The sequence below is a fragment of the Hyperolius riggenbachi genome, chromosome 8 (assembly GCF_040937935.1).
Source record: "Hyperolius riggenbachi isolate aHypRig1 chromosome 8, aHypRig1.pri, whole genome shotgun sequence".
Classification (NCBI taxonomy): domain Eukaryota; kingdom Metazoa; phylum Chordata; class Amphibia; order Anura; family Hyperoliidae; genus Hyperolius; species Hyperolius riggenbachi.
In genome coordinates this window covers 263,476,351-263,487,143 of record NC_090653.1, presented here as the reverse complement: position 1 = coordinate 263,487,143, position 10,793 = coordinate 263,476,351, and positions in this window count along the sequence as shown.

Below are 10,793 nucleotides of genomic sequence, written 5' to 3'. Positions count from 1 at the left end.
TACAACAAGCACCACATCCACTGCATTTGACACTTCGCAGGAGTTATTTGGTGGTGGTGGTGAAATCACTGATTCCCAGCCACTACTGCAACAACAACAAGAAGGCGCAGGTACACCACGTCTGAGTTAGGTGGCGATAGTACAGACGTAATGTGTGTGGATGGGGATGATGGTGGACCACCTGAAGTTGGTGCACTTGAGGAGGTGTCTGAGGAAAGCGCAGCTGGCCAGGAGGATTCTTGAGAAAGACATCCGTAGATGTCGAAACATGTCGATGATTGATTGAGTGGGGCGCCCCTTAAATCAATTGGAATCTTGCTATCTGGAAACCTACATGTAACCATCTGTGGTGTAACGGTGTGCGGAAGACCTCACGCAGTAAGAGGTGTTGTTGTGTGACGCAGCCGGCTGGAGCGCAGAGTTACAGGAAGTGGAAGGAGCCGGAACGCACGGAAGTGACGTCAGACTCCCAACTAGCCGACCTACGGAAGCTCGTAGTACAGCCGCAGGCAGTGCGGGCGGCGTGGGTGAGTCAGGAGACGCTACGGTGCTGCAACAGGCCCCTGTGCGGACAATCTTTCGATAGTGTGGAGCTGTAACTATCTGGGGACACGTGAGTAACTGCGTGACTAGTCCTACTGGCTTTGAAGCACGGGTCGCAGAGAACTTTTTGACACCAAAGGCTCCGTTGTTGGGTTTTTTTACCTTTTGGAAAGGACTCTATTTTTAATAGCAGTGTGATATCACTACAGGCAGCATATTAGAGGATAAGATCCTACGTATGTGGAAATTTCTTGAGTATCCCCTACAGGAACTGGCTTCATTGTTCTCTTTTTTATTTTGGAAGTGCGATTACATATATATGTATATATTTTTTAGAATTTTTTACATATTTGTTTCCCCCAAAGGGTCACCAGAGGGCTTATAATGAGCATGGATGAGATTGAATGAGTGTATGGTGGATTGATACGTGTAAGCAATATATCTGTTTTCCTTGTGTGCTTTCAATTTCGTGGAAGCATACGTATTACTAGACATATGTGGATTTATGTACACTAATTATATATATATATATATATATATATATATATATATATATATATATATATATATATATATATATATATATATATATATATATATATATATATATATTTTATTGAAAATAAAATAAGGAAACTTTTTAACCTTATATCTTGCGCTCCTCATTTTTGTATTTAGATTAAACGGATACCACATATGTTCCCGGTAGAGGAGATGACCAGGGGGACAGTTCAGAGGAGGATTCAGAGAGGACTAGGAGGAGACGACTCCATGATAGAAGCAGAGGGAGCTCGTCCTCAGAAACAGCTGGGGGCAGTGTCCGGCGCCATGTATCACCAGCTATGGCCAGCCAGCCAGCCAACATGCCCTTTAACGTCAGCTGCTGATGCCACCCTAGCGCCATCACCCCAGGGGGGTTCAGCGGTTTGGAAATTTTTTCACGTGTGTGACTCAGATTGGAGCAAAGCCATCTGTTGTCTCTGCCAGCAAAAATTGAGCCGTGGAAAGGCCAACTCTCACGTAGGGACAAGTGCCTTACGAAGGCACCTGGAGAGAAGGCACAAACAGCTATGGCAAGAACACCTGAGGAAAAGCAGCACCCCTCAAAAGACAAGCCACCCTCCTTCTCCTCTTCCTCCTTCAGGTGCATCGTCTTCATCCACTTTCTCCCTTGCACCTTCACAGCCACCCTCCATCACACCGCCTCTTCCCTTCAGCGGTTCCTTCTCCTCTGCCCACAGCAGTACCCAGCTGTCCGTGAAGGAAGTATTTGAGCGGAAGAAGCAAATGTCTGCCAGTCACCCTCTTGCCCGGCGTCTGACAGCTGGCGTAGCGGAACTATTAGCTCGCCAGCTATTACCATACAAGCTGGTGGAGTCAGAGGCTTTCCGTAAGTTTGTGGCCATTGGTACACCGCAGTGGAAGATACCAGGCCGCAATTATTTTTCACAAAAGGCCCTACCCAAACTCTACCGTGCAGTTGAGAGGCAAGTGGTGTCATCTCTGGCACACAGTGTTGGGTCAAGGGTCCACCTGACCACGGATGCCTGGTCTGCCAAGCACGGGCAGGGCCACTACATTACATACACAGCCCATTGGGTCAACCTGGTGACCGATGGCAGCAAGCAGGGAGTACGTGGCTGCGCAGAGGACCGACTTGTCACACCTCCACGGCTTGCAGGCATGCCTCCAGCCACCTCCTCTCCACCTGCTATCACCGCTTCGCTGTCGTCATCCTCCTCCTCCTCCTCCTCCTCCTTGGCTGGTGCCGCCATCTCCTCTCCAGCTACACAGCCCCAGCACCCCAGGGCCTATGCTGCATGCCAGGTGCGACGGTGTCATGCAGTGTTAGACATTAGTGTTGGGCGAACACCTGGATGTTCGGGTTCGGGCCGAACAGGCCGAACATGGGCCAGATGTTCGGCATGTTCGGCCCGAACCCCGAACTCAATGGAAGTCAATGGGGACCCGAACATGCCGCAATACGGCCCCCCTATGGGGTCGCAGGCATAAGGGGGGAGCATGCCCCGATCACAGGGGGGGGGGGGGCGGAAATTCCCCCCACCCCCTCCGCTAGCACTCCCCCCTCTGCCCGCTTCCCCATAACAAAAGTTTGTTGAAAGTTAATACTAGTACCGGTGGCTGGCTGCTGGCAGTGAAGTGAGTGAGGAGGAGGAGTCCGCCTAGGAGAGTGACGCGTTGAGGCCTGGCAGCGGGCGGTTCAGCGGTAGTACCCTTGTGGTACTTCCGCCCTTTCTCTGACCTCACGTCCTCTACGTTATGACGAGTACCCTCGTATGCGTCATAACATAGAGGACGTGAGGTCAGAGAAAGGGCGGAAGTACCACAAGGGTACTACCGCTGAACCGCCCGCTGCCCAGCCTCAACGCGTCACTCTCCTAGGCGGAATCCTCCTCCTCACTCACTTCACTGCCAGGCCAGGCAGCCAGCCACCGGTACTAGTATTAACATTCAACAAACTTTTGTTATGGGGAAGCGGGCAGAGGGGGGAGCGCTAGCGGAGGGGGTGGGGGGAATTTCCGCCCCCCCCCCCCACGATCGGGGCATGCTCCCTCCTTATGCCTGCGACCCCATAGGGGGGCCGTATTGCGGCATGTTCGGGCGAACAGGGCCCTGTTCGGCGGGCATTGAATAGTTCGGGCGAACCCGAACTAAAAAGGCCGAACACCGTCAGGTGTTCGGCCGAACTCGAACATCCCCCGAACAGGGTGATGTTCTGCAGAACCCGAACAGTGGCGAACACTGTTCGCCCAACACTATTAGACATGTCTTGCCTGAAAGCGGAGAGTCACACTGGAGCAGCTCTCCTGGCTGCTCTTAACAAACAGGTGGAGCAATGGCTGACCCCGCACAAGCTTGAGATCGGCAACGTGGTGTGTGACAACGGCAGCAATCTCATTGCTGCGTTGAATTTGGGAAAGCTGACACACATACCCTGCATGGCACATGTGCTTAATCTGGTCGTGCAAAGATTTGTGTCCAAGTACCCAGGCTTAGAGGACGTCCTGAAGCAGGCCAGGAAGTTGTGTGGTCATTTCAGGCGCTCTTACAAGGCCATGGCACGCTTTGCGGACATTCAACGTAGAAACAACTTGCCGGTGAGACGCCTGATTTGCGATAGCCCGACTCGCTGGAATTCCACCCTGCTGATGTTCTCTCGCCTGCTAGACCAGGAGAAAGCCGTCACCCAGTACCTGTATCATTACAGTACAAGGACACAATCTGGGAGGATGGGGATGTTGTGGCCCAACAACTGGACACTGATGCGAAATGCATGCAGGGTCATGGAGCCCTTTGAGGAGGTGACCAAACTGGTGAGTCGCGATGAGGGCACCATCAGCGACTTGATCCGCTACGCCTACTTCCTGGAGCGTGCCGTGCGTAGAGTGGTGGATAAAGCTGTGGAGGAGCGTGAACAAGAAGAGTTAGGGCAGCAGGAGTCGTGGGAGCCATTTACACATGAACCCGATGTTTCCACAACACCGGCGGCAGCACAGAGGGGGGAGGAGGAAGAAGAGGAGTCGTGTGGGGAAGGAGGTGTCAGACTCTGATGATGGTGATGATGAGGAAGGTGTTTCTGTGGAGGAGGAAGAGGCGGCGGAAGGAGAACAACCACGGCAGCCATCACAGTGGGCTTCTGCTGCTCCACGTTCCCATGGTATTGTTCGTGGCTGGGGGGAGGAAGAGGAGTTGCGTCCCGTCACTGAGGAAGAGCAAAAGGAGATGGAGAGTATGTCTGCATCCAGCTTTGTGCAGATGTCCTCTTTCATGTTGTCCAGCCTGTTGAGGGACCCCCGTATCAAAAAACTCAAGACGAATGACCTGTACTGGGTGGCCACGCTACTAGACCCTCGGTACAGGCACAAAGTGGCGGACCTCTTAGCAACTCAACAAAAGGCGGAAAGGATGCAGCACTTGCAGAACAAGCTGTCGATGATGCTTTACAATGCATTTAAGGGTGATGTGGCTGCAAAACGCAATCAAGTTACCACTGGCAGTAATCCTCCTCCTCCCAAGTCCACGCAGGCAAGGACAGGACGCTCCAGCGATCTCAGGGTGATGTCGGACATGCGGACGTTCTTTAGTCCAACTCCTCGCCATAATCCTTTCCGGATCCACCCTCCAACAACGCCTGGAGCGGCAGACTACCTGGCCTTGAGTGTGGATGTAGACTCTGCGAAAAGCGACGATGAACCCTTGGACTACTGGTTGCGCAGGCTTGACCTGTGGCCAGAGCTGTCCCAGTTTGCCATACAACTTCTCTCTTGCCCTGCCGCAAGCGTCCTGTCAGAAAGAACCTTCAGTGCAGCTGGAGGCATAGTTACTGAGAAGAGAAGTCGCCTAAGTCACAACAGTGTTTAGTACCTGACCTTTATCAAAATGAATGAGGAATGGATCACGGAGGGCTACTGCACGACCGAAGACTAAGTCAGTCCCCACACACAGCATCTCTGCCTGCAGGCCGCTTGACTGCCTTCTCCGCCACTACCAACAGGGTCCAGGACTCTAGGCGGATTCCTGAATTTTTAAGGCCGCTGCTAGCAGCGGCCGCTACACTAATTTTTCTGGTGCGTGTACATGTGCCCATCCCCCTTCGTGATCATTACCTTGCCGCGGTGAAGGGGCTTGCGCATCACAAGCAATGACCGCCGGCTATTTGAGTGTCTCGGGTGGGGGTGGCACACAAAAGATAATAAGGTCGTTGCTTCATTGTGGTCAGACCAAATTTGATCAGCTGGACAGTCACTGTTCTGTCATTCAGCTACATCAGCCGGGTGAGCATATGGGCTGAAAAGCCACCATCACCTGCACTCTCGTCATGGTGCGCACCAGTCCAGCACGGCCGTCACTACACAAACGGCTGTTTGCAGTCACTGCATACCTTTCACTGCATCTGTGACTGCACATTATACCTGGCAGTCAGTGCATAACTTGCACTTGAATGGATACACTTTTTTAAACAATTTAAAAATACAACCATCTAAACTTTCAAACAATTTAACCACTTAAGCCCAACTGGACGAGATTTCTCGTCCAGTTGGGCTGCGCGCGCGCCCGCGGGCCCCCCCGTGCGCGCCCCCGCTGCTGGCCGCTAGCCCACCGATCAGTGAAAGGGATTATAAATCCCTTTCGCTGATCGGACCCCCCCAGAGAAAAGCCGACAGCGTCTCTTCAGACGCTGCGGCTTTTCTGAGTTCTGGTCTCCTTTCTTCTGCCTGGAAAAACAAAAGTTTGCTTTCCTAAAACAGAAAGAATTTGCGATAATTCAGGTTGGAGTGAGCTCGAGATGTCTCCCAGGCACCACTGCTGAATATATGCAAATTAACCATTCTTCTGCCTGGGAGCGAGATCGATCGCTCCCAGGACTTTTTGATTCTGGCCATCTTGTGGCCAAATAGCAAATTACACCTAAAAAAAAAAGTTTTAAGAATAAACCTATAAATATATTAAAAAAAACCCTGTTTACCTCCCACACCAAAAAATACCCACATACAAGTTTAAATTAAAAAAAAAAATTACAATAATTAAAAAAAAAAAAAAATAGTTACCTTAGGGTCTGAACTTTTTAAATATTCATGTCAAAGGAGTATATCAATATAATTTAATAAATTATGGGCTTCTAAACAGTGATGGACGCAAAACGGAAAAAATGCACCTTTATTTCCAAATAAAATATTGTCGCCATACATTGTGATAGGGACATAATTTTAACGGTGAAATACCCGGGGCATATGGGCAAATACAATACGTGAGTTTTAATTATGGAGGCATGTATTATTTTAAAACTATAATGGCTGAAAACTGAGAAATAATGATTTTTTTCTATTTTTTTCTTATTCTTCCTGTTAAAATGCATTTACAGTAAAGTGGCTCTTAGCAAAATATACCACCCACAGAAAGCCTAATTGGTGGCGGAAAAAACAAGATATAGATCAATTAATTGTGATGAGTAGTGATAAAGTTATTGGCAAATGAATGGGGGGTGAAAGTTGCTCGGATGTAAAAAAATTTCAACCCTTCGGGCTTAAAGGGACTCCGAGCTCTGATTAAAAATAAAATTTGAACTTACCCGGGGCTTTCTCCATCCCAGCCCTGGTCGGGACGTCCCACGCCGGCCTCCTGGCTCTTCTCCCGGCGGCTGTCCGCATAGCGCGGACAGGCCGGGCCCCCGGGCGACACTGGCGAGTGTCGGGGCTTCTTCTTCCCCATACGTCACAAATGACGTCACACGCCGGCCGCCGCGCGTCATGACGGCAGCCGGCGTGACAGCACGGCGCATGCGCGGTTTAATCGCGCATGCGCCGTGCTGTCACGCCGGCCGCCGTCATGACGCGCGGCGGCCGGCGTGTGACGTCATTCGTGACGTATGGGGAAGAAGAAGCCCCGACACTCGCCAGTGTCGCCCGGGGGCCCGGCCTGTCCGCGCTATGCAGACAGCCGCCGGGAGAAGAGCCAGGAGGCCGGCGTGGGACGTCCCGACCAGGGCTGGGATGGAGAAAGCCCCGGGTAAGTTCAAATTTTATTTTTAATCAGAGCTCGGAGTCCCTTTAAGTGGTTAAAGATACAACCATCTATCATTTTCAAAATTTTTTAAAAAAAGGGCAAAAAAACTTGCCCTCCGTAAAACATTCTTGGCAAATGCTTTCGACTTGGTTGGTCTTCCGCTGGCTCAAGGGTCCATCTGACCACAGATGCCTGGTCTGCAAAGCACGGTCAGGGCAGCTACAGCATGGGTCTCAGCAGGCTCCCACTTCGGGCCGGAATCCAACCTTCATTCCCCGCGGTGACAATGGCAGACTTGCCCTCCATAACGGATTCCCGTTAAAGGATTTAAAGTTAATTCATTTCAATTAGGGCCGCAAAAGGTCCTCCTGAGTCCTGTATTGTTATTTTTGATCACTACCTCAGGGCGGGCGGGCGTGCATGCCTGCCTGCCTCCCTCCTTGCCTGGATGTGTGGTGGTAGACGTTGATCAGGCTCCAACTCCGGAACGCAATACAAGAGGGAGCTCGTCCTCAGAAACAGCTGGGGGCAGTGTCCGGCGCCATGTATCACCAGCTATGGCCAGACAGCCAACATGCCCTTCAACCTCAGCTGCTGATGCCACCGTAGCGCCATCAGCCCAGGGGGGCTCAGCGGTTTGGAAATTTTTTAACGTGTGTGTCTCAGATCGGAGCAAAGCCATCTGTTGTCTCTGCCAGCAAAAATTGAGCCGTGGAAAGGCCAACTGTCACGTAGGGACAAGTGCTTTACGAAGGCACCTGGAGAGAAGGCACAAACAGCTATGGCAAGAACACCTGAGGAAAAGCAGCACCCCTCAAAAGACAAGCCGCGGAGAACAACCGCGGCAGCCGTCACAGGGGGCTTCTGCTGCTCCACGTTCCCATGGTATTGTTCGTGGCTGGGGGGAGGAAGAATGGATACACTTTTAAACAATTTAAAAATACAACCATCTAAACTTTCAAACAATTTAAAAATACAACCATCTAAACTTTCAAACAATTTAAAAGTACAACCATCTATCATTTTCAAAAAATTAAAAAAAAAGGGCAAAAAAACTTGCCCTCCGTAAAACATTCTTGGCAAATGCTTTCGACTTGGTTTGTCTTCCGCTGGCTCAAGGGTCCATCTGACCACAGATGCCTGGTCTGCAAAGCACGGTCAGGGCAGCTACAGCATGGGTCTCAGCAGGCTCCCACTTCGGGCCGGAATCCAACCTTCATTCCCCGCGGTGACAATGGCAGACTTGCCCTCCATAACGGATTCCCGTTAAAGGATTTAAAGTTAATTAATTTCAAATACACTGCAGGGCCTCGAAAGTCCGCCTCCTGTATTGTTATTTTTGGTCACTACCTCGGGGCGGGCGTGCATGCCTGCCTGCTGCCCTCCTTGGATGTGTAGTGGTAGCCGTTTCTCAGGCTCCACACCGGATTCCATCCCTCATTCCCCGGCCATTACCAGGGGTCACAAATGGCAGACTTGCCCGCCTCCATATGATTGTCGTGAAAGGAATGTGGTGTCATCTTTGCCCGCCATAACTGGTTCTCGTTAAAGGATTTAAAGTACATTCATTTCAAATACACAGCAGGGCCTCGAAAGTCCTCCTCCTGTATTGTTATTTTTGGTCACTACCTCGGGGCGGGCGGGCGTGCATGCCTGCCCGCTGCCCTCCTTGGATGTGTAGTGGTAGCCGTTGCTCAGGCTCCACACCGGATTCAAACTCCTCATTCCCCGGCCATTACCCGGGGTCACAATGGCAGACTTGCCCGCCTCCACAGGATTTTCATTGTAGCGGTACTGAACAAGTACACAGCAAGTAGAAAATGTAATTTAAAAACAAAACGTAAGCTTTTTAACAATGCCATGGAAAGTTGAGAAGAAAGTCACACATTACCTGACATCACTGAGTGAGGAAGAGCAATCTCGCCATGTTGCGCAGTAGTCCAGCATGGCCGTCACTACACAAACAGCTGTTTGCGGTGCGTTACACAGTGAGTTTGGTGTGTCAGTGTGAAGCAGTACTCTAATTACACTCCCTGATTGATGTATACACATGCAAGATGTTTTAAAGCACGTTATGCCTGCAATTTAGCATTCAATGTGATTTCTGCCCTTAAAACGCTGCTTTGCGTCACATCCAGATTTTTCCCCGGGACTTTTGGCATGTATCCCACTCCGCCATGCCCCCCTCCAGGTGTTAGACCCCTTGAAACATCTTTTCCATCACTTTTGTGGGCAGCATAATTTTTTCTATTTTTCAAAGTTCGCCTCCCCATTGAAGTCTATTGCGGTTCACGAAATTTTCCGCGAACCGAACCTTCCGCGGAAGTTCGCGAACCGAAAATCGGAGGTTCGCGACATCTCTAATCTGTAAACGCTAGCGGTTTTTCAGAGCTATTCTAGGCATGTTTCGATTGATTTTGTAACCATGCCTAGCGGTTTTTGGTAGTGTTTTCTATATGTTGTTACAGTACATCTGTAACTGAACAGCTACTGTAACAAAAATGCCTGGAAAACTGCTCTGATCTAGCATTTTTCAGAGCGCTTTTCCACTTTCCTATACTTTACATTGAGGCTGAATCGCCTCAGAAATCAGCAAAAATGCTGCAGGACCCGGGTTTGCAGTTGGGAAAAAACTATTCACTCTGGTGTGCACCATCCCATTGCAATACATTAGCCAAGCATTTCCATAAATGCTCAGAACCGCTCTTGGTGTGCACTTACCAATTGAATACCATTTATTCTCAGTTTTCCTGTGCAGAAAGCGGAGGGGAGAGGGAGGGGGCCCATCCAAAGTTTCGCAAGGGGGGGAGGGCCCAGTGATTTCTAGTTACGCTTCTGCCCAGAGTTACAGATTTCCCAGCAAGCTCATGGTGAACCAGAACTCCTAGGAGTGTGTAAGGGCTCAGACACACTATAAGCGCTTTACTGAGCCTTTGCGATTGATTAGCATTTCTGAACGTAAAAACGTACACAATCACAGCAATTTTTATGCAATTTTAATGCAAGTGAATGGGAGGGATTTTTAAAAAGCGCTCTGAAAGCGCTAATCAATGGCAAACACTCAAAAAGCGCTTATAGTGGGTCTGAGCCCTAAGGGGCTGAAAAGGACCAAAAAGCCCTCTATGGGCTCTATTCACTAACAGGCAAAAACACAGCAAAATTTTACCGCTATATTTCCGCCAGCGGTAAACTCCGCATTTTTTCCACATTCACTAATATTTTCCGCATGTTTTCCGCATGCGGGAAAAAAGATGCGGAAACAGCCATTATTCATGCGGGCGGTAAAAAGGTCGCATGAAAAAGTGTTTTAAAAAAAAAAGTCCACCAAGCACAGCCCTTAAGCCTCCACACTTCATTAAAGTCAATGGGATGCGGAATATATCACCTACTATTTGTAGGTGATAAAAAAATCGGTAATTAACGACGAAATGATGCGCCTGCAAATTTTTGAGAATCGATTTTTTATTGCGGAAAATACCGACTTTTGCGGAAATTTTTCCGCATGAATCCCGCACTTTTACCGCATGCGGAACGTTTTGAGAATTTCAACTTGACGGTATTTTGGTCGCAAACTTCCCGCATGTACTTTACCGCATGCGGGAAGTCTTTGAGAATAGAGCCCTTTGTGGGAGACATAATATGTTTACTCCAAGCTGAATTAGCGTAAATACCTACTGTTTTAAGAAGACAAACTTCTGTTTTGCATACATTTTAGCAAGAGCGCT